This window comes from Anolis carolinensis, chromosome 1 (genome assembly GCF_035594765.1).
Source record: "Anolis carolinensis isolate JA03-04 chromosome 1, rAnoCar3.1.pri, whole genome shotgun sequence".
NCBI lineage: Eukaryota > Metazoa > Chordata > Lepidosauria > Squamata > Dactyloidae > Anolis > Anolis carolinensis.
In genome coordinates, this window is record NC_085841.1 from 214,271,730 (window position 1) to 214,296,468 (window position 24,739).

A 24,739-nucleotide genomic window follows, 5' to 3' on the forward strand; every position below is an offset into this window, starting at 1 on the left:
CTGTATTTGCGAATTTAGCACCAAAATATCACGATATATTGAAAACCTTGACTACAAATATGGCTTGGATTATCCAGAATGTTGGATAAGCAAGTGTTGGATAAGTGAGCCTCTACTGTATATGGGTATTGTCCAGAGATGGCAAAAGTTACATTGAATGGCATTATTTTTATCAAAGTGGTTATAGTTCTATCACTTTGAGAATAATTTCTGCTGAACTCAAAGAACCTCCTTTTTAGGTGTTGCGGATAGCGTTGCTGTTGCTGTTGAGTTGCTGTTCAGTATATGTTTTTAATGATGGTTTACATGATTTTATGTTGGTTATGCTTTGCTATGTACATGTATTTTATGGTGTTGTATTTTAATTTTGAGGAGCCCTGGTGGCAAAGTGCATTAAAGCACTGAGGTCCCAGGTTCAAACCCCGGGAGCGGCGTGAGCGGCCGCTGTTAGCTCCAGCTCCTGCCATCCTAGCAGTTTGAAAACATGCCAATGTGAGTAGATCAATAGGTACTGCTCTGGCGGGAAGGTAACGGTGCTCCATGCAGTCATGCCGGCCACATGACTGTAGAGATGTCTATGGACAATGCCGGCTCTTCGGCTTAGAAATGGAGATGAGCACCAACTCCCAGAGTCGGTCACGACTGGACTTAACGTCAGGGGAAACCCTTACCTTTTATTATAATTTTGTTTCACTGGGCTTGGTCCCCATGTAAGCCGCTCCAAGTCTCTTCGGGGAGATGGGACAGGATGTAAAAATAACGTCATTATTGCACTAATAGGAGCCCCCAGTGGCGCAGTGTGTTAAACTCTTATGTCGGCAGGACTGATGACTTGAAGGTTGGGTTGCTGACCTGAAGGTTGCCGATTCGAATCCAACCCAGTGAGAGTGTGGATGAGCTCCCTCTATGAGCTCCAGCTCCATGTGGGGACATGAGAGAAGCCTCCCACAAGGATGGTAAAAACATCAAAACATCCGAGTGTCCCCTGAGCAACGTCCTTGCAGAAGCAACTTTCAGTTTCTCAAGTCATTTCTGACATGAAAAAAATTGCACTAATTTTTCCCTAAAATAAGACATCTCCAGAAAATAAGACCTAGTAGAGGTTTTGCTGAATTGCTAAATATAAGGCCTCCCCCGAAAGTAAGACCTAGCAAAGTTTTTGTTTGCCAAACAGAACACCAGAGCATGCAGGATCGGTAAATGTACGTACATGGTTGTACATGGAAATAATGGTAGTAACAAGAAATTCTTGATAGGATTCACAGTTTGTCTGGTTATGCTGGTTTGTGATGACAACTACTGTACAGTATATAATAAATGTTTGTTTTTTTGTTCAACAATAAATGTGAATTCTTCTTCATGGAAAAATAAGACATCCCCTGAAAATAAGACCTAGAACATCTTTGGGAGCAAAAATTAATATAAGACACTGTCTTATTTTTGGGGAAACATGGTAAATGTTCCAAAAAGAGTGTTGTAGCATCTTAAAGATTAACAAAAGCTTCAATAAATGGGTTTGTCTTGAGGGATTATAAGGCAACAGCATATCTTCTTTTTTTAAAATAATTTTTATTAAGTATTTTGCAACAGCATATATTGATTGCCTGCTTTTGGAAAGCAGCATGTTGCTGGGCATATAATGAAACAGTAGAAAAATCTAAATCTATTGTTAGCAGCCAATTTATCTATGCAGCAGAATCCGTTTTCCTGTGCCATTGCCGTACCATTCTGTTTTGAGGAGGGTGCCAATATTATCTTTGAATGCCAAAGAATGGGGGGTTCTAGGCTAACCTAGGCTAACCTAGTTTTTTCTGTGCAGGAATCTATTTTCAAACGTGGACTTCCTCCACCTGCAGTCTAATGTGGAACAGTCCAGAAAACGCGGCATTGTGTGATTCTGCTGCATCTGTACGTCAGCTCGAACACAAAGTCCGGGCTACTAGATGAAAGAGGATGAAAGGGAAATCTTTTTTTAATGGCAAGAAAGCAGCATCTCCGAAGTCATTTGAGGAGTTAAATTGCTTGCAGACATTTGTGGCAGTGGAAGGGTGAATTGCACGCCTTCCGACGAGCAAAGCAGGAAGAAACCCTGAATTGACAAAAATGCAAAGATTCTAGAAATATTTGCCTCTTGTTACCTCTTTCGGTGGGTCACAAGCTGGATTTCTTTGGATTGGGGCCCATTGTGGCTATTCCTAGGCTTGGGATGTTGTTGTTTTGTTTTTTTTCCAAGATGCTTTGCTGAAGAGGTTTTTATAAATAAATAAGTATCCGGCACAGAGTTTAGGTTCATTTAATTTTGCCAGTAGATGGTGCTGTCCTATAAAGATGATGGGTTCTCTTTTTTTTTTTCTCCCCCCCCCCCCCACTTTTTTTTCTTCCCCAAGCTATTTGCTGATTTGTATTAGGTACCATAGAGAGAGCCTGAGAACAGGAAGCCGAGACTGAAGCAGACGAGATACTGCAGAGGTCTCTCCCTCTCTCCCTCCCTCTTTTTTTCCTCCCCTTCTATGAAAATGCAGCAGTTTTTGAGTACTTGGGAATCTTTTTGGAACTGGCAATCAGAAGAACTGGATTAGGATAGCATTTCATCACAATTGTCATCCGTGGATCCTTTTTGCTTTCACTCATTCTGTACATTTATAATGCTTGCTAATGACCAGGTAAGGTGGCTGAATGTTTTGCTCTTACAGATCCCATCTATTCTGTTTCCCCCCCCCCTTTTGAAATGTTGATAGAAATGTTTGCATAGCATGGAAAAGATCCTTGATTTTGGGAATCTGAGACCGAAATGGGGTCGGTTTCCTAGCAGAACTTTACCCTAGATTTTCTAGGTGTATGCCAGCTTCTTTCCTCACCTGCCCATTTGTTGTTGTTGTCATTGTCACAGTCGAGATGCTCCTGCTTGTTGTTCAGGAATGTTCTCTCTCGTCCTTTTGGAGGTCAAATTGTTCCTTGGTGTGAAGGAGATTCGGTAGACTTATCCTGAAGTCAACCGGCTAGGCAGACCCTAGCACTGCAGGGGTGGAGAGCCTTCCTTATCCTCACTCTGTTCCAGAGGAGACAATTTCACAGGCCCAATGTCTTTTCAAGGTTTATTTGTTGCTTCCCCCCTCCCTCCAATCCATTTCATTTTCTTTGTTTTTTTCTAGAAGGAATCGATATTTTAAGAAGATATACATATGGCGACCCTTAGGTTTCTATATAGAACATTCGTGGTGGTAAATACTGCAGATGCAATTGTATCTATCTTCAGGGAAATTTAGCAGGTGAACATCACCTTCTCCTTAAAATGGATTAGTCCACTGATTCTTCTCGGAGGTCTGTGCCTGAAATCGAATCAGATTTGATAATCTTGGCTTGAGCAACTCCCCACCTCCCCCAACACCAATACTTTCAAATTATCCAGAAGTTTTTGCTACTAAATTACGTATCAGTCTCAATACCTTAAAGGGAGTACAAGTTTAAGGCCACAGTTTCACCCTTGCTCCAAGGCCACAAGGTCAAATATCTTTGCCCCAAAGCACTATTTCTAAATATGATTGTTCAGCTTTATGGATTGCTGTTCTGAAATAAATAATAAATAAATAAACTTTATTTTTATATCCCGCCCCATCTCCCCGAAGGGACTCGGGGCGGCTCACAACAGGGACAAGCCCGAAACAACAACAACATATTTGACATAAACTTAAAACATTCCAACAATACACAAAATAAAATAATGGACAAATACATTAAAATCCAAGCAGATAAAATCAGAGTAATTAAAAGGAAACCAGTGGGGACAGTGCTGTATCATGGAAATAAGTAACAGTGATAAAGTGCCATATGCTTTTAAAACAGAAAGAAGTATTCTAATGACAGGCCTGTTCATTTAAACACGCTCTGGAACAACCATGTTTTCAATTCCGGGTGGAAAATGGCAGAGAAGGAGCTAACCTGATCTCCTTCGGGAGAGTGTTCAAGAGCCGGGGGGCCACTGCCGAGAAGGCAAAGACTTCTCCTCTCAGATGCCCTAGTTCAAGGTATGGCCACCTGAGCTGGTCATACCACTAGGCTTAGTGAGGCAGTTGTCTTAGGCAACAGATGTACAGTAGAGTCTCACTTATCCAACACTCACTTATCCAACATTCTGGATTATCCAACACATTTTTGTAGTCAATGTTTTCAATGCATTGTGATATTTTGGTGCTAAATTCGTAAATACGGTAATTACTACTTATTATTATTATTATTATTATTATTATTATTATTATTATTATCTGGGGACCCACAGGTTGAGAACCATTGCCCTAAGGGGACTCTGTCACATGGTTTTCTTGGTCAGGTTTGTTCAGAGGGGATTTGTCATCACCATACTCTCAGATGGAGCCTTAGGGACTCCATAAGTTAGAAATGACTTGGAAGCATGCAACAACAAAAACAATAATCAGACTGAAAATGAAGTACAGTAGAGTCTCACTTATCCAATACTCGCTTATCCAACGTTCTGGATTATCCAACACATTTTTGTAGTCAATGTTTTCAATGCATGGTGATATTTTGGTGCTAAATTCGTAAATACGGTAATTACTACATAGCATTAATGTGTAATGAACTACTTTGTCTGTCAAATGTGTTGTATAACATGATGTTTTGGTGCTTAATTTGTAAAATCATAACCTATTTTAATGTTTAATAGGCTTTTTCTTAATCTCTCCTTATTATCCAACATATTCGCTTATCCAATGTTCTGCCGGCCCGTTTATGTTGGATAAGTGAGACTCTACTGTAGTTCTTCAGCCATTCTTCCTGAGCTGACCGGTCTCTATCTCAAATCAGGCTGTGGGGCTTTTTGACACATAGTCTGCCTTGTACCTTGTATGAGGAGCTTGCTGTCCTCACACAAGATAGAGGGAAGTGCTTCACTTCCAATGTTGAAGTAATATTCAACTGTCAGCTCTCTTCTGTGTATAGAAAGGAATGAGTGCCATCTTGTCTTTGCCCTCAGGCAGCCAACTGTCTTGAGCTGGCCCTCAGATAATTAAACAACCAAACCAGATGATAACATTATAAAACTTGGTCTTTAAAGAAAGGTTGGTAGGTCCTCACTTGCTGAGGTGCATGTCTTGGACAAGTTACATTAGTTTTACTTGACCCAATCAAGAATGGTAACTGACTTCATTACTATCTAATCTATCCTAATGCATGGTATCTTATTGCTACGTGGCCATTCTCTTTGTCCCTCACAAACATTTACATGAATTCTAGATATCATGTAGAAAGTTTCCATTATCTATGTCAGACAGGCCCGTAGCCAGGATTTTGATTTGGGGGGTGCTGGGATTTTGCTTTGGGGAGGGGGGAGGCTGAGTCTGGGTGGGAGAGGATCTACCCTAGCAAAGCTTTTGTATGGTTATCCCAATACCCCCATGCATATGGGATATATTGAGCATGGTGTTCAGATCATGATATGAATAAACATAACAGTTTAAATAATAAATGTAAGGCCTTCTCGCGGACCACTCTGAGAATTTCGGGAGGGGGGAGGCTGAAGCCCTCAAGTCCCCCCCCCCCCTCAGCTACATGCCTGATGTCAGATATTTTAAGAAATAGGAAGTCCTGGCAAAAAGCTTTTCTACCTGATCCTAATGTTCTCCTTGCCCTCCGTATTTTGTTGTATTGAGTCCTTATCACTGGCTTTGCAAACTAGACCTGCTGACAATGGCTATTCAACAACATCAATGGACTACAAACTGCCCAAACTACACTAATCATGGCCAGAAGTGGGTTAAAAACAAAGAGAAACTAATGTCTAGACCAGCACTCTGTCTTGCTGGTTATTATTATTATTATTATTATTATTATTATTATTATTATTATTATTATTATTAATGATAATGATAATAACAACAACTTTATTTTTATACCCCGCCACCATCTCCCAATTGGTACTCAGGGTGGCTTACACATGGGGCAAATGCCCCTAGATACAAATACAAATATCCATCAAAAACAAAAACATAGATAAGAATAAAAACAATAGAAGTAACAAAATGGTTAAAACACAGTTTCAATGAAACATAAGAATATCAAACAGTTGCGTGCAGAGAAATTGCCATAGCGCAATTACAGTAGAGTCTCACTTATCCAAGCTTCGCTTATCCAAGTTTCTGGATTATCCAAGCCATTTTTGTAGTCAATGTTTTCAATATATCGTGATATTTTGGTGCTAAATTCGTAAATACAGTAATTACAACATAACATTACTGCGTATTGAACTACTTTTTCTGTCAAATTTGTGGTATAACATGATGTTTTGGCATTTAATTTGTAAAATCATAACCTAATTTGATGTTTAATAGGCTTTTCCTTAATCCCTCCTTATTATCCAAGATATTCGCTTATCCAAGCTTCTGCCATCCCGTTTAGCTTGGATAAGTGAGACTCTACTGTAATAATAATAACAACAACAATAACTTTATTTTTATACCTCACCACCATCTCCCAATTGGTACTCAGGGTGGCTTACACATGGGGCAAATGCAAATAGATACAAATACAAATATCCATCAAAAACAAAAACATAGATAAGAATAAAAGCAATAGAAGTAACAAAATTGTTAAAAACACAATTTCAATAAAACATAAGAATATCAAACAGTTGCGTGCAGAGAAATTGCCATAGCGCAATTACAGTAGAGTCTCACTTATCCAAGCTTCACTTATCCAAGTTTCTGGATTATCCAAGCCATTTTTGTAGTCAATGTTTTCAATATATCGTGATATTTTGGTGCTAAATTCGTAAATACAGTAATTACAACATAACATTACTGCGTATTGAACTACTTTTTCTGTCAAATTTGTGGTATAACATGATGTTTTGGCATTTAATTTGTAAAATCATAACCTAATTTGATGTTTAATAGGCTTTTCCTTAATACCTCCTTATTATCCAAGATATTCGCTTATCCAAGCTTCTGCCATCCCGTTTAGCTTGGATAAGTGAGACTCTACTGTAATAATAATAATAACAACAACTTTATTTTTATACCTCACCACCATCGCCCAATTGGTACTCAGGGTGGCTTACACATGGGGCAAATGCAAATAGATACAAATACAAATATCCATCAAAAACAAAAACATAGATAAGAATAAAAGCAATAGAAGTAACAAAATTGTTAAAAACACAATTTCAATAAAACATAAGAATATCAAACAGCTGTGTGCAGAGAAATTGCCATAGTGCAGTTAATAGCAATTAATGGTTAATGGCAAGAAGAGATACATGGACATGTGGGACAAAATCTATTGCATGCTTTCGCCTGACTAGTCCCAGTTGATGTGAATGAAAAGCCCAACAACAGTCCCTAACCACATGGTGTAACTGGACATTTGTTTTCAATAGAGGGTATAACACATTGCCCATGGTGTAAAACTACTCCACTGTACATTCTGACAATGAATAGCAACAGTATTGAGAGTGTTTTGCTAAAGGTGTTTTTGTTTTGATGTATGGCCTCACCTGCATAAGACTGCATCAGAGCAAGTATGCAGGGAGTGAGAACATTTGGCATTCATCAACAATCCAGCTCACTCAGATGGTATCACATACATTCACTTCGCTAGATTGTCTGCATTGCTTCGTGTTTAGAAAGTGTCCTGTGAACTGGAGAAAACTGCAAAGTATATTCGCTCTGGCTTTGTTTGTAAGATAAAGTAGATAACAGGAATACAGAGACTCTATGCCACAGAGGACGTGCTCCTTGAACAAAGCTTTTCAAGGCTCAAGTGTGCATAAATGGTGACTTTTTCTGTGGTGATTTCGCTGTTCGGGTCATCTAGGAGCCCTTCCACACAGCCCTATATCCCAGAATATCGAGGCTGAAAATCCCACAATATCTGCTTTGAACTGTGTTATCTGAGTCCACACTCAGATGTGGGATTTTCTGCTGTGTTATTCTGGGATATAGGGCTGTGTGGAAGGGCCCTAGATTTCATTCCATCATCTTTCCTTCAGACAATACTCAATTAGTTCATGTATTCTCCACAGTGCTTGTTTCAAGGGCTTTCTGCTGCCTGTTGTTCATCCACTCTTCGGTCATCTCCTAAATGGTTAGGCCAGCCAACTCCAACATCTTTTGTTAATTCCAGTATAGCTTGAGCATCCCTTATTTGAAATCTGATACATTCAAAAATCCAAAATTGTCCACATGGTTGGCCCAGATAGTGATGCCTTTGCTTTTTGATAGCCCAATGTACACAAAATATGTTTCATGCACAAAATAATTAAAATATTGTCTATAAAATTGCCTTCTGTATATGTGTATAATGTGCATAAGAAAAATCAATGAATTGAGCCCCCAGTGGCGTAGTGGACTAAAGCCTCGTGACTTGAAGGTTGGGTTGCTGACCTAAAAGCTGCCAGGTTCGAATCCCACTCGGGGAGAGTGCGGATGAGCTATTTATTTATTTACAGCATTTATATTCCGCCCTTCTCATCCTGAAGGGGACTCAGGGCGAATCACACTACACATATAGACAAACATTCAATGCCTTTTAACATAGAACAAAGACAAGACAAACACGGGCCTCGAACTCATGACCTCCTGGTCAGAGTGATTCATTGCAGTGATTTATTGCAGCTGCTCTCCAGCCTGCGCCACAGCCCGAGCTCCCTCTATCACCTCCAGCTCCATGCAGGGACATGAGAGAAGCCTCCCACAAGGATAGTAAAAACATCAAAAAAAAATCCAGGCATCCCCTGGGCAACGTCCTTGCAGATGGCCAATTCTCTCACTCCAGAAGCGACTCAAGTTGCTCCTGACACGAAAAAAAATAATCAATGATTTTCATGTTTAGACTTGGTTTCAGTCTCTAAAACACACAAATACAGGTATTCCAAAATTGGAGGGAGGATCTGAAATCCCAAACACTACTGGTCAAAAGCATTTCAGATAAGGGATACTCAAATTGGCATTTTCGGTATTTCATGTGCTCCCAGCTCACTCTTAATGAGCTTAATGCTAGCATTGTCCTTTTTTTTTTCTTTTTTTCGTGTCAAGAGCAACTTGAGTTGCTTCTGGAGTGAGATAATTGGCCGTCTGCAAGAACTTTGTCCAGGAGACGCCCAGATGTTTTGATGTTTTTACCATCCTTGTGGGAGGCTTCTCTCATGTCCCCACATGGAGCTGGAGCTGATAGAGGGAGCTCATCTGCACTCTCCCCGGGTGGGATTCGAACCTGGCAGCTTTCAGGTCAGCAACCCAACCTTCAAGTTACTTAGTCCACTATGCCATCTGGGGGTTCCTTCTCAGTAGCAGGAACTTCTGGCAACCTTTTTCATAGTTCAAAGCATTCAAAAGAATTCAGGACCCTGTGACTATCCATATGTTGCTGGATTCCATCGCCTCCTCATCATTAGCTATGCTGGCTAAAAATGATGGGAGCTGATGGTAGTCTGACAAAGTATTTAAATTTCTGCACTCGAATCCTCACCAAATTACAAATCCCAGGATTTCACAGGATACAGATATTGCACTAATATATATTCAACTAATATAGCCAGTACTTCATATTCTGGATCCGCAGATTCAACTATCTACAGCTTGAAAATATTGGGGCCGGGGGACCCCAATATTCTTGCACACTGAGACCCTACTATAGCAGTAGTTCTCAACCTGGGGTCCCGAGATGTTTTTGGCCTACGACTCCCAGAAATCCCAGCCAGTTTACCAGCTGTTAGGATTTTTGGGAGTCGAAGGTCAAAAACATCTGGGGACCCCAGTTTGAGAACCGCTGTAGTATAGCCTCTCGCTAGTTTACAGATCTTCAAGCTCTCTCCATCATTTTTTTTGAGTTGTTTGCTATTGTATATAAGGGATATCATTTTACTGTTTCACTGTATGTAATGGGACTTGAGATTTCTATGTTTTGCTATCCACAGAGGGTCCTGGAGTCAAACCTCAGCAGATAACAATGGCCCACAGTGTGAAAGAGATAATGAATATTATTGCCTAACAAAATAATATTTTGCATGCCTGCACAGAAATAACCCCCAACCTGTACAACAGCAACTTCCAGTTAAAGTTGAAATAGGATTGCAGCCTAATACAATTCTATACCTATTTATTTGCTCATAACTGCTGTTATATTCCATGAGATTCACTTCTGAGTAGACATGTTGGCGAAGTGTGTTAAAGCGCTGAGCTGCTGAACTTGCAGACTGAAAGGTCCCAGGTTCAAACCCTGGGAGTAGCGTGAGCAGCCGCTGTTAGCTCCAGCTCTTGCCAACCTAGCAGTTCGAAAACATGCCAATGTGAGTAGATCAATAGGTACTGCTCTGGCAGGAAGGTAACGGCGCTCCATGCAGTCATGCCAGCCACATGACCTTGGAGGTATCTACGGATAACACCAGCTCTTCAGCTTAGAAATGGAAATGAGCACCAACCCCCAGAGTTAATCATGACTGGACTTAACGTCAGGGAAAACCTTTACCTTTACTTTTTAGACATGTTGGATGTACCATATGTACCCCATACAGTTACACATTATCTGTGAGCAGTAAGAAGAAACAACCCATTGTGACTGAGAAAATAAGTGAAAAGACATTTGCACATTCAGGATATAAGTGATAACCCAAATGATTGTATGAATAATGCAATAGGTGAACTTGCTCTAAAGTCTTTTTGAGGCTAGTTAAAAATGCATGGTTGCAGAGTGTATTCCAAATCTCCCTTAAGCATTCTTGCATATTCTTTAGCACTTATTGATAACATTTGGCCCACTGTTTAAAGGCATTTGCTTCTTTGAATTTTTAACACAGGCCTGCAAAATTGAGAGTCATAAAAATGGGGTTTTTAAATGTATGCTATTTTTATAGGAATTGACCTCAAATTTGCTCCATCATGTACAGTTTTTTCACAATTTGCTTTGATGCTTTCATGTTGTGATCGATGACAGAAAGAAACTAGCATCAAAATCCGTGATAACATTTATGAAAGAAAATGATATTTTATTGTGTTTTCTAAACTTAACATCCAAAACGCATGAAAAAGAGATATAATAGTGAAAAGTATTTTACTACAGGCCTCTGTTATTCTTCATATACATTCCAGTTTTGTATACTACACTTAAAAATGGACGTTGATTTTTGAAGATAATAGAAACAACCCAGGAAGAGAAAGAGAAGGTTAAAATTGCCTCTGCGTCTGTCTGTCTGTTGTCTCTGTCTCAGTTCGATGTGTTTATGGGCATTGAATGTTTGCCCTATATGTACATAATGTGATCTGCCCTGAGTCCTCTTCGGGGTGAGAAGGGCGGAATATAAATACTGTAAATAAATAAATAAGTAAATAAGAGAAAGACATGTTGTCACGTTGACTGTCTTGTTACTCTACTAGACCCAAAAGCTACAAACAGAAGTGAATGACTAAATTTATTTATTTATTTATTTACAGTATTTATATTCCGCCCTTCTCACCCCGACAGGGACTCAGGGCGGATCACATTATATACATATAGGGCAAACATTCAATGCCCATATACACATAGAACCGAGACAGAGACAGACGCAGAGGCAATTTAACCTTCTCCTGAGGGGATGTTCGATTCTGGCCACAGGGGGAGCAGCTGCTTCATCATCCACTGTGATGGCACTTCCTCATTCCAACGTCATAAATAATTAGCAATAGTTAGGATCAGGAGATGTTCATACAAAAGGTTTTCCGCAAATCATTCTCCCTATTGTGCCAATTCTGAGACACTTTTAAGGGTTACGTGACTGGATGTATATGAAGGTAGGGCTGTAGCCCGCAGGGGAGGGGTTTGTAGGGGTTCAACCCCCTGCTGACAATTTTCAGGTTTTAAAAAACTGGTTTACTCATAAATTTTAACTGATTTACCAAATCCCTATGAGTTTCCACTGAAGTTTATCTGTCTTGAGTGTCCACTGAAGTTTATTGGTAAAGGTAAAGGTTTTCCTCTGACATTAAGTCCAGTCATGTCTGACTCTGGGGGTTGGTGCTCATCTCCATTTCTAAGCCGAAGAGCTGGCGTTTTCTGTAGACACCTCCAAGGTCATGTGACTGGTATGACTGCATGGAGCTCCGTTACCTTTCCGCCGGAGCAGTACCTATTGATCTACTCACATTGGCATGTTTTCGAACTGCTAGGTTGGCAGGAGCTGGGATTAACAGCGGGCGCTCATTCCGCTCCTGGGATTTGAACCTGGGACCTTTCGGTCTGCAAGTTCAGCAGCTCAGCGCTTTAACACACTGCACCACCACCAGGTTTATCAAGTTTATTGATGGAGCCTGATTTCTAAATTATTTTGTGTTATGAAACTACTATTCATGATTCACTAAAAAAAGTCCCGTGTCGCTTCCCCCTCCCCCCAATTTTTTTTCTGGCTTTGGCCCTGTATGAAGGATACTGCTTGTAAAAATTCTTTAAACTTAAAGGGAAATAAATGTTATTATAGGAACTCCTTCTAGGCATGGAAAGATAGGCTTGAGATGCAACCAGAAACCTCTTTGCTTGGGAGAATGAGGACATGGGCCTGAGCGGGGAGGGAGATAAAGTTTTCCTTGAAAGTATCAGTCTAGACAGGGAAGAGATAATAGACAAAATAAAGAAAAATTCCTTAATCTGCTTTTGCCAATGTAGAACCATGTACCAATGTCCTAAACACAAATGTATCAAAGGACATAATGGTTTAGCTTCGTATGTGGAATACATGATAGGGTGGGAGAGAAGAATCAGTGAAAATCACAAGAGAACATGCGGAAGCAGCTTTTCATGGAGCTGTTGTAAGGAGGAGATGTTTGGCTTGTGCAAATTTGGTTACAAGCCAGCCATTTTGCTATGGTGATACTGAGGTCCCTTCCACACAACTGTATAAAAACACACATTATCTACTTTGAACTGGATTATATGGCAGTGTGGACTCATAACCCAGTTCAAATCAGATATTGTGGATTATCTACCTTGATATTCTGAGTTATATGGCTGTGTGTAAGGAGTCCTGAGCCATACAATCCTATTGTCAGGAGGCTTCAACTGGTGGAAAATGGGGATTTTGGATGCTGTTCTTCAGTTCTTTCTCCCACTGCAACTCCAGAACAACTTCCTCCATTGTTCTGGTCATTCAAAGGTACACCTAAGGTAAAGGTAAAGGTTTCCCCTGACATTAAGTCCAGTCATGTCTAACTCTGGGGGTTGGTGCTCATCTCCATTTCTAAGCTGAAGAGCTGGCATTGTTCGTAGACACCTCCAAGGTCATGTGGCCGGCATGACTGCATGGAGCGCCGTTACCTTCCCGCCAGAGCGGTACCTATTGATCTACTCACATTGGCATGTTTTTGAACTGCTAGGTTGGCAGAAGTTGGAACTAACAGCGATCGCTCATGCCACTGCCGGGGTTTGAACCTGGGACCTTTTGGTCTGCAAGTTCAGCAGCTCAGTACTTTAACGCACTTTGCCACCGGGGCTCCTGGGGTACACCTACATTGTAGAATTAATACAGTTTGACAGTAACTGTCAGAACTCAATGCTAAGGAATCCTTGGATTTATAGTTTGTTGAGAAATAGTACTCTTTGGCAGAGGAGGCTAAAGGTCCTGTAAAACACAACTTCCATCATCCCATAGCATTGAACCATGGCTATTAAACAAGTGTCAAACTTTATTAAATTGTATATATGCACCCAGGGATGTTCCGCATAGCCCTATATCCCAGAATATCAAGGCAGAAAATCCCACAATACAGTAGAGACTCACTTATCCAAGCCTCACTTATCCAAGTTTCTGGATAATCCAAGCCATTTTTGTAGTCAATGTTTTCAATATATTGTGATATTTTGGTACTAAATTCGTAAATACAGTAATTACTACATAGCATTACTGTGTATTGAACTACTTTTTCTGTCAAATTTGTTGTATAACATGATGTTTTGGTGCTTAATTTGTAAAATCATAACCTAATTTGATGTTTAATAGGCTTTTCCTTAATCCCTCCTTATTATCCAAGATATTCACTTATCCAAGCTTCTGCCAGCCCGTTTAGCTTGGATAAGTGAGACTCTACTGTATCTGCTTTAAACTGGGTTATCTGAGTCCACACTCAGATAATGTAGGGTTTTCTGCCCTGATATTCTGGGATATAGGGCTGTGTGGAAGGGCAGAAAAGATTTCATGGCTGGGATAGAAACGTAAAATAACAGTCAGAAAAGCAATGTCAATGTCTACTTCTTCCATCTCATCAGCAGAATCAGAATCTTACCAGATACAAAAAGAGTTCATCCATTTGCAACAGACAGAATTCAGATTCAAAACATTCTCTCTTTTAAGTTGAGAATGTATTGCTTCCCTATCCTAATAAAACATCCAAGAACTCTGTTTTCTCCCCCTTTTTTAGAATAAAAGTGATTTGATCAAGTTATCAAGGGATGAATCTAGGTTAATATGAATGGCTTAAGTAAAACTAGCACACACTCTGACAAGCTTACATTCTAAAAAGGGCATCATTATTGTATCTCCTTGGCATGGCAATTAGCACAAAACCTCTTCACATCTCATGAAGGTAACTCTGGTTTAATGTGCATAAATGGGAGAAGACATAGCATTGCATTTTAAGAGCTTATTTGACTGGAAATAGGACATTGCAAGTTGATGCCAAATACCCAAACCTTCCTGCTTCTTATTATAGGGCACCACAAAAGCAGAAATACACAGAAGCAATGACTGCAAAATTATATTTATTGGAATTTAAGATCAAGCGTGATTACCCCATGTGATTTTCTTTGAAGTTATATAGTGGAAGAACTTAACATCTGCTGATACATAAAATCTGTCATGGTCATAATCACGAAGTAGCAATACTCTTAGTATCTCAAGAACGTATGGCTTTTTCTAATATGTTCTTTTTAGGATAATCACGTTAAATGCCTGAATAAAGAGGATAAAATGCAAATGGTAAAATCAGTTTAGTTCAGTGACATAATCCACCTTGGAATATATTAAGAACATTTCTTAAGGAGAGATTCTGAGTTTTATGATTAACTAAGAAAACAACAAAAGACCCACAAGAGCATTTGTAGCCTGGAATTTCAACAAAATGGCTATTTAGAATGCAAGGGGAATTAGAATAAGATAGGATTTAAGATACGCTGGCATTCATAGCATTCTTATATTCACAAATATTAGTTAGTGCCCACCAAATGATAGAAATACATTTCGAAAGAAGCCCTGTTGCTGAGAGGATGAGTCAACCTTATTTTTCCACCTTCTTTGTCTGTCCCTTTGGTCCGTTTGTCTCTCACCTCAAGGCTGTGAGAGACAAAGCTTTTGCACATCCCAGTGACCACATTAGTGAACTGTCAATCCAACAGGAGAGGTGAATATTGACGTGCTTGTTGTCTTCAGGAAGGGCTGTTGGTGGTTGGCTGAGGCCTCTTGTACATGGGCCTGTTAATCCTGGGCCAGTAGACAAGAAAAATGCTCCTGACTGTGCCACATATTCCTTTCCCAGGCAGCAGTGGAGTGGAGGTCTTGGCCTTGGCCCCACTGGACCTTCACCCTACTGTCCAGGTCACTATTGCCAGAGAACCTGTTGCACCCCAAGGTAGCGTGAACACTGGAAACTAGACAGAGACCAATAATCATTTAATATCTTTATTAAAGCAAATATAAATTCAAGAATGCATAAGCAGAAAGGATGAGTAGGAAATTGTCCTTTTTGCTTATGCAAAAAGATGAAGGAAAATGTCCAATATTATTGTCCAAAGTCCAAAACCAAAACACGCTCAAACTGTTGGGAAGTTTGAACAGGGAACAACAAGGAAGCAAGGCTGAATAACAAGGCCCCCAGTCACTAGGAGATCGTGGATATCAAAGTAAGAACAAGACGAAGCGAAGATCAAACTTGATTCAGGAACAAGGCAAGGAAGTGAATTTACTCCGGTTTAAATCAGGAGTTGCGTCTCAGCTTGGCCGCCAGAAACAGGAGGCTTGGCTTGGTGAAATCAGGGAACTGGAGTCGGTGAAACGTTCTCAGGGAAACGCTACGTTGACACCGCAAATTGTCTGTAGTGCAAGGCACTTTTATGGAACAAAGATCAGATCCCAACGAAGGGAGACCAAACTCCCCAAAAGTTCCCAAGGGAATCTTCTTATCCACAATCCCCTCGAGATGCCAAGCGGTTACTCCTTCTAAGCCCTTGTTTCTCTGATCTCTGGCGATGCAAAAACTCCTTTCGGTTGAAGGGCACATTCCCTGGGTAACTCTGGACATCTGTCGATTTGTTGTAAAACATGATGTTTTGGTCCTTAATTTGTAAAATCATAGCATAATTTGATGTTTAATAAACCTTTCCTTAATCACTCCTTATTATCCAACATTTCTGATTATCCAACGTTCTGCCGGCCCGTTTATGTTGGATAAGTGAGACTCTACTGTGTGTGTGTGTGTGTATAACAACAAGGGACCAGTTTATACATGATTGCCGTTTCTGTTCAATATTACATAGTCTCAGGTAAACCTTCATGGTTCTTATCATTACATACAATGGGACAGTGACCTTAAACAGCTGTTTGGAATATCTGAAAGGGCAGCATGTTCTTAGTTGCTTGTTTTATAGTATTTTACTGTGTATAGACACTTATTGTCCCAGATGCCAAAATAACTTGACCAGCTCTTAGCACTATGCATGCACCTTGATTTGTTGGTGGGCATTCTTTTTCTGTTCTGTCAGAAGCAGCAAAATCACTTGTGTTGGTCCTTGACATCCATGCAGAGGCAGCTGTCTGCAGAACTGGTGATTGCTTCATGAATATGTAATGCCTGCCTGGCTGTGAATGCACAGAGATGCCTTTTAAGTAAACTGCACCTATTCCTGGCAAGTGTGCCTGCAGCCTCATGACTGTGGGCCGCTTTTTTCAAGCTGTTGTCATAGGCATTGGAGTGGCTGCAGATACTCTGGTCACTATGAGAGTAGCACAAAGGGCATTTCCAATGAGTAGAGACGGAAAGAATATTTCATAGAATCATAGCGTTGGAAGAGACCTTGTGGGCCATCCAGTCCAACCCCCTGCCAAGAAGTGGGTAAATCGCATTCAAAGCACCCCCAACAGATGGCCATCCAGCCTTTGCTTAAAAGCCTCCAAAGGAGGAGCCTCCACCACAATCCGGGGCAGAGAGTTCCACTGCTGAGCAGCTCTCACAGTGAGGAAGTTCTTCCTGATGTTCAGGTGGAATCTCCTTTCTGAAGTTTGAAGGCATTGTTCCATGTCCTAGTCTCCAGGGCAGCAGAAAACAAGCTTTTTCCCTCCTCCATATGACTTCCTTTCACATATTTGTTTGAAAATATTCAACAAATGGTCAAAAATGGGGGAAGGGCTGAGGGTTGAGAAAGCCTGGATTATTTGCAGGGTACACAGGTTTAGTGCTGTATTAAGAAAAGTAACAAAAACATACTCTATCCTGCTTTCATTCTGTAGTGACTTCCACTGAATCACGCCTTATCCAGCTTCCATTCCCAGAAGGCCAAGTCTTATTTTGTGCAAAAAATTGTATGTGGTTGTACTGTGCAGTTTTGTATTCTTGCAAAACTCATATGTGGCATAGAACTGGCCTTTTCTTCATAGGAAAAAAACCACTTTTGAATGGAAAATAGTATTTATAAATAGAAATAAATTTTGCCCAAAAACATTGTCTGCTGTGAAGAAAATGATGTTTTCTGTCCTACAACAACAACATGAAAACTTTGCACAGAATAAAGTCCAAACTGTGAATAGACTTTGAAAACAGTGTAATTTTCAAAACTGTGTGGTTTTCAAAAACCTTTTTGTAGTTGGAAGAAAACTGCTTATGTCCTATGATCTACGAGGGAAAATAGTGAATAATTATATCACCATCACCACCATGAATCTACATATTCCAAGAAGTAGTAACTTCAGAGATTTCATAAGTTTCAATTTTTATGATAAACTGTACATAAGAAGCTAAATTTTGCTAGTCTGTTTGTTCACCTGACTTATTTTTCTATTGAACCATGAGCCTGGTCTCAGGCAGAGGTGTTTTTCTACACCTGCTTCCTGAGAGCCGCTTACTACAAATGCTGGAGACTGAAGCTGAGATTGTATGTGTGCCTAGCTAGGAGTCTTGCCCATATACTACAATATTATCAAGATTATCTCATTTCCTGCAGATTTTACATTTCTTTTTTGTCCATCTTAATTTGTAATCTTACAACAAGCAGTAAAAGATAATTCTGGAAGAAAGGTAAAAGAAAGATGGAAGAAAAATGATCCAGAATCCAGTTAGAAATGTGAAAGATAATACCACATATATTATATATTTATCTCTACATATTGCATATCATTTGTGTACCATAATTCAAATTTCTTATTGTACTGTGTCAGCACTCATCACCTATCCTTGAGAAATGTGAACGGACAATAGTTTTTATCGTTCTAATCATTTATGAAAATGGTGCAATTCTTCTCAATTTTAAAACCAGGTTTTCCATTAATTGTAATTGATAATCTGTACTCACATTTTTCACTAGCATTTTCGGCTTTTGGTTATTGATCCAGAACCTTCCCACACACCAACATCTTTTAATTTTCCCATTAACACTTCTATATCCTCCAGAGGATTTCCCAAAACTATCACTGAATCATCAGCAAATTACTTTAATGTAAGAGCTTCTTTTTAAAATGTTTGTTCCCACGAGCCTCTGCTCTTTTCATATATTTCTATTAAATATTCCTGAAACCAAAATAAACAAAAGGGAAGGGAACAGGCATTCTTGTCTTATCTTTTGGAATCTCACAAGATTTTGTGAATTCTCCATTAATGATTTTTTATGAAGTATGAATCAGTTTCATCCATTTAATAATATCATCTCTGAAATTTCATATTTCCCAAAAATCTAAAAAGTACAGTCCAATTCAGGTCATCAAATACCTTTTCTGTATCTAAGAAAATAATAATACAGTAGAGTCTCACTTATCCAACACTCACTTATCCAACATTCTGGATTATCCAACACATTTTTGTAGTCAATGTTTTCAATACATTGTGATATTTTGGTGCTAAATTCGTAAAATACAGTAATTACTATATAGCACTACTGCGTACTGAACTACCTTTTCTGCCAAATTTGTTGTATAACATGATGTTTTGGTGCTTAATTTGTAAAATCATAACCTAATTTGATGTTTAATAGGCTTTTCCTTAATCTCTCCTTATTATCCAACATATTCACTTATCCAACGTTCTGCCGGCCTGTTTACATTGGATAAGCGAGACTCTACTGTAATGATAATAATGATAATAATGATAATAACTTTATTTTTGTACCTTGCCTCCATCTCCCCAAAGGGACTCGGGGCAGCTTACATGGGGCCAAGCCCAAACAACACAGTTCAAAATGTAATACATTAAAATGCATAACAACAATATAAAACAGAATTGCTTTGTTATGGTACAGGATCCTATCTCACTATGGCCCCTTCTTCACGGCTGTATAAAATCCACATTATCTGCTTTGAACTGGATTATATGGCAGTGTAGACTAAAATAATCCATTCCAAATCAGATAATATGGATTTTCTGCTTTGATAATCTGGATTATCGGGCAGTGTAGAAAGGGCCTGTGAGTGATAATGAAAGTATGAAGGCCCAATTTTAGTGTTCATTTTTTGAGAGCTGCATCTTGAATGTTGTGAGTAATATATATGTTAGATGGTGAAGCTTTGAGGGACAGGAAACTGTAAAGGGAGGATGGAAAGATAGCTTTTATCTAAAGAAGGCTATTCTAGGTTTTTCTTATGATCAGTGAGTACCAATGGACTTTTAGTAGCTCTTGTGTGTCCATCTTTTCATTGCCAGCTTTTCAGCTGAGGCATAAGCAATCAAAGAAATACTTGAACCATGAATGAAATGATATTACAATTAGACGGAATCATTTCTGAAGCATGCATAACTTGGGTTGTTTTCATAAATACTCAGGAGCAAGCAAAATGCCCATTCAACCAAATCGTGAAAGCTAGAAGAGCAAATAAACTTTATGTGGGAACCAGAGGTATTAAAAGAAAAGTGACATTTTGTATGAGTAAATATTGCTTAAAGGTATGCATTGAAAGGGTCTTCCTCATTTGATTGCTTCCTCTATCAAATACGTTTGAGACTATTAGGTGCAATTCAGTTTTGAGTCTATCACTCAGGGATGTCCAGTTTCAGTTAATATAGTAATTAAAAACTAAATTAGTTCATTTTGTTCTTCTTATTAACTAAAGCTGTATAGAATAATAATAATAATAATAATAATAATAATAATAATAATAATAATAATAGCTTTCCATGCAATGTTTTGTTGTGCCAGCTGTCAGCTCTAGTTTGTAGTACGGTTTTCTTGTACTGGTTTTTTGTCTGCTGTGCTTTGAGGAGTTTCTGATTTTTGACTTCAATCAAAGCAGGTTCTTCACTTTGCTTTACATATTCTGCCAGGGCATGTTTTTCTTCTTTGACTGCTTGTTTTACTTGTAAGAGTCCTCTGCCACCTGAACTTCTAGGCAGATCATAAATGATCTTCTAGGCAGATGATGTTGCCATCCCAGGTGACAGTCGAATTGACGAAAAACAACAGGAAAAACTCAGCCGCTAACAGGACCTCAAGATTGAACTTCAAAGACTCTGGCGGAAACCAGTACAGGTGGTCTCGGTGGTGATTGGCACATTGGGTGCCGTGCCAAAAGATCTCAGCCAGCATTTGGAAACAATAGACATTGACAAAATTACGATCTGCCAACTGCAAAAGGCCACCCTACTGGGATCTGCACGCATCATCTGAAAATACATTACACAGTCCTAAACACTTGGGAAGTGTTCGACTTGTGATTTTGTGATACAAAATCCAGCATATCTATCTTGTTTGCTGTGTCATACAATAATAATAATAATAACTTTATTCTTATATCCCACCTCATCTCCCTGAAGTGACATGGGGAGGCTCACATGGGGACCAAGCCCAGCAATACACAATAAAATACAATCACATACATACATTTAAAACATATAGACATAAAATCATAAAACTTATAATACATTAAAACATACTCCTATAGAAGGGATGTCATATTTTCCCTGTTGGCATTAGTATGTCTTCATAACTGCTTGCCCTAAAGCTGGGATGAAACATTAGATGGACATTTAAACCAGAGGAGGAAGGGAAAGGAGACGGTGGGGATTAAGAGAGCAAGAATGATGATGAGTGGCATTTCTGCTATCCAGTTTGGCACTGCAAATACACCAGATTATGACATATACAAAGAAATCCTGCCATGGGGCTCTAATGGTGCTGTTAATGGACCAAAAGGATGGAGAGCTATAGGGCACTGTTCCTTTGAGTTTTCTTTGCTGCTAATTCTGTATGCAGAATGCCTTGCAGATTTTTTTTTCTCTCCAGTGTTTGCTTCCCTAATTGCTGGGTTGTCTCAAGTCTTCTCATTTTTACTTGTAGGGTCTCGAACTCATCCTTAGTTCCCTCTTCCCAGTGCGCTTTTCTTTTAAAATAGATTTAGTTTCCTTCCTCCTACCTCCCTCTCTCTTCTTCTTCTTTTTCTCTCTTTCTCCTTTCCCTGGATTTTTTTTGAAAAAGTTTTTATTCAAACATACAACAACAAAAAATACAGATTTACAAAACAAGAAAATTAGAAAAACATAATAAAATCCACTACCATAAAAAACAAGAACAATTTTATTATATATAAACTTCAACTTCAACTGGACACCTTTATCTACAACATATAACTTAAACATTCTAAATAGCTGTCTACTAAAATGAATCTACGAGCCTTGCACTCATTGCCTACTTATTTTAATTTCATACTCCTTGATTAGCATTGTCAGTTTGTCCATCTCAGCTAATTCACATATATTCATCAGCCATTTTTGTTTACACTTGTTTTGTTGTCGAAAACTTTCATGGCCGCAATCACTGGGTTGCATCTAGAACATGGCCATACAGCCTGGAAAACTCACAGCAACCTAGTATATTTATTTTATTAAAAGATTTTAAGAGTTACATTAAAAGGAATATACAGTAGAGTCTCACTTATCCAAGCTAAATGGGCGAGCAGAAGCTTGGATAAGCAAATATCTTGGATAATAAGAAGGGATTAAGGAAAAGCTTATTAAACATCAAATTAGGTTATGACTTTACAAATTAAGCACCAAAACTTCATGTTATACAACAAATTTGACAGAAAAAGTAGTTTAATATGCAGTAATGTTATGTTGTAATTACTGTATTTACGAATTTAGCACCAAAATATCATGATATATTGAAAACATTGACTACAAAAATGGCTTGGATTATCCAGAGGCTTGGATAAGCAAGGCTTGGATAAGTGAGATTCTACTGTAGAATTAAGATAAGAAATATAGAACTGAAACATAATAGAAAAAATAATAAAAAACAAAAATAGTTGCCTTTCAATCTATCTTCATCTATATATATATATAAATCTGTTCTGTTCATTTCTACCTTAATAAAAACAACAAAACTACAAAACCCAGAACCACGAAACTCGGCAACAAAACACATGGTCCTCCCCGCTGTGTTTAGATGACAAAACCAAAACACAATTCGAAGTCCATGTCCCTCAAAATCCCAAAATCCAAAAACAGCTGTGTGCGCATGCACAGAGCTGGCCTCTGCCCCCACCCTTGGAAGACATACACGGCTGGGGAAGATGACACGGCTGAGGAAAAAAAAGAGGGAAAGCTTTCCCCATCTCAAGCATCCAAAAACTAATAGGTGAGGGACAATCGGACATTCGCGAATGTGTCCAGGTGGGGGGGGGAGGGAGGGTGAACTACAACTCAGTAGCGCACGAGCAGCCCAACCGCCGCAGCAGACGGCTTACCTCATGCTGGGGAGGACGACGAGGCTGAGGAAAAAAAGGGGGAAAGCTTTCCCCATCTCATGTATCCAAAAACTAATTGGTGAGGGACAATCGGACATTTGTGAACGTGCCCGGGAGGGGGGAGGGGACAACACTCTGAAAACAGGTGAATTGCACACAAGAAACAAACAGGGCCAGCCAACACATCCCAACAAAGGATTCACCCAGGCAGGAATCAGCCAGGCTTTAGAGCTGCAAGGCCATTACATGCTAATCATTCTGGCTAATTGTAGCATTCATACTTGCCTCCAACAGACAAAAAAACACAAAAAAACAGAAATACTGTATATTAAGCTTTAGGAAACAATATCCCCTAATGGCACAGCATGTTAAAGCACTGAGCTGCTGAACTTGCAGACCGAAAGGTTGCAGGTTCACATTGGGAAAGCGCAGTGTCTACTGTGTTCCCTGCAGTCCATTTGAAGGAAAGGGAGATACCAAGTTTCTTTCACCCATGTTACCATCACTTTCATGAGAAAAGGCCCTTCTGTCCCTGGGCCAGGGCTTTTCCTTAATGTTCTTTCTCAAATGTAAAATTTGTCTCACTGTAGGCAATACCATGGGGAAATATCATGCTTGTTAATAGTTTTAAGAACATGGAATGACTACCGCCTCTAACTTCTGCTGGCTAGCGGTGATTATGTGTGTACTTCTTGCATGCCATTTTTTAAAGCATGGATTATTGAACACAGTGGTTCTCAATCTGTGGGTCCTCAGGTGTTTTGGCCTACAATTTCCAGAATTCCCAGTCAGTTTACCAGCTGTTAAGATTTCTGGGAGTTGAAGGCCAAAACATGTGGAGATCCACAGGATGAGAATTAATGATCTACCAGCTTTGGTTTATCAAGGAAAAAGGAAACCTCATTTCTAAGTTCCCCATATTCCAGTGAAATAATGATAGCTGTTCCAGGTCCTGCATGTGAAAACATTGGTCATAAAGCTACTTATTAGCATTACAGTGCTAATTCAGAATAGCATACAACTTATTGAGTGCAAGTCTGATGCCCTCTTCAGAACATCTCTGCAAGTGCATGTATGCAATGCACCATTTCTAGACCGTGTTACCAGAATATTGGCCAGGAAGAGCAACACAATCATTGGTATCGACTCAGGGCTATTCATCACATTAAATTCTGGGAACTATAAGAACTATAGGCCAGGTTGCTTTGTATTTTAGGACTTTTCACTGCTGTCACTTTGAATTGGATGCCACAGCTTAAAAGGAGCAAAACAGTGTTGAACTGTATATGACAGCCATGAAAACTCAGCATAAACATCACAGTACTAATAGACAGCTTTTAGATTGAGACTGAAAAATTCAGCTAGATTTTTCTATATATGGACAAGCGTGTCCTATTTTGTAGCTTACTGGTTGTCTTTTTTATATTTCATAGAGAATTGCTTAGTCTATTTACTATAAGAGCATAAATCACTTGAATGTTAGCTGTTCAATGTACCTATGGGTGCATCTGCACTAGTAGAATTAATGCAGTTTGATACCACTGCTATGGCTTAATACTATGCATTTGTAGTTTAGTGAGATGAAATCACTCTTTGGCAAAGAAGGCTGAAGACATTGTGAAACTACAGCTCCCATGAATTTTTAGCTTTCAGCCATAGCAGTTAAAATTGTGCCCAACTGGATTTGTTCCATGGTGTAGATGCACCCTGAGTTTAGTTTCTGTTTTCTATAAGAAGCTTTTATAGGCTTAATATCAGCGTTAACATTGGTATGGCAAATCAAGGCAAAAGTAAAGGTGACATTAAGTCTAGTCATGTCTGACTCTG

At 39.3% G+C, this 24,739-nt stretch overlaps 1 protein-coding gene across 9 annotated transcripts in view; it reads left to right on the forward strand.

The window, feature by feature from the left end:
• Window positions 1-24,739, forward strand: part of scn1a (sodium channel protein type 1 subunit alpha) — a 157,289-nt gene that overhangs the window by 15,256 nt on the left and 117,294 nt on the right. For 2 of the 9 annotated variants that reach the window (XM_062969199.1, XM_062969198.1), the window contains exon 1: window positions 2,396-2,663. The exons of the other annotated variants lie outside the window; for them this stretch is intronic. The gene's annotated coding sequence lies outside the window, so the exon portion shown is untranslated. Of the gene's footprint in view, window positions 1-2,395; window positions 2,664-24,739 lie in introns of those variants that run through there. 9 annotated transcript variants of the gene reach the window in all.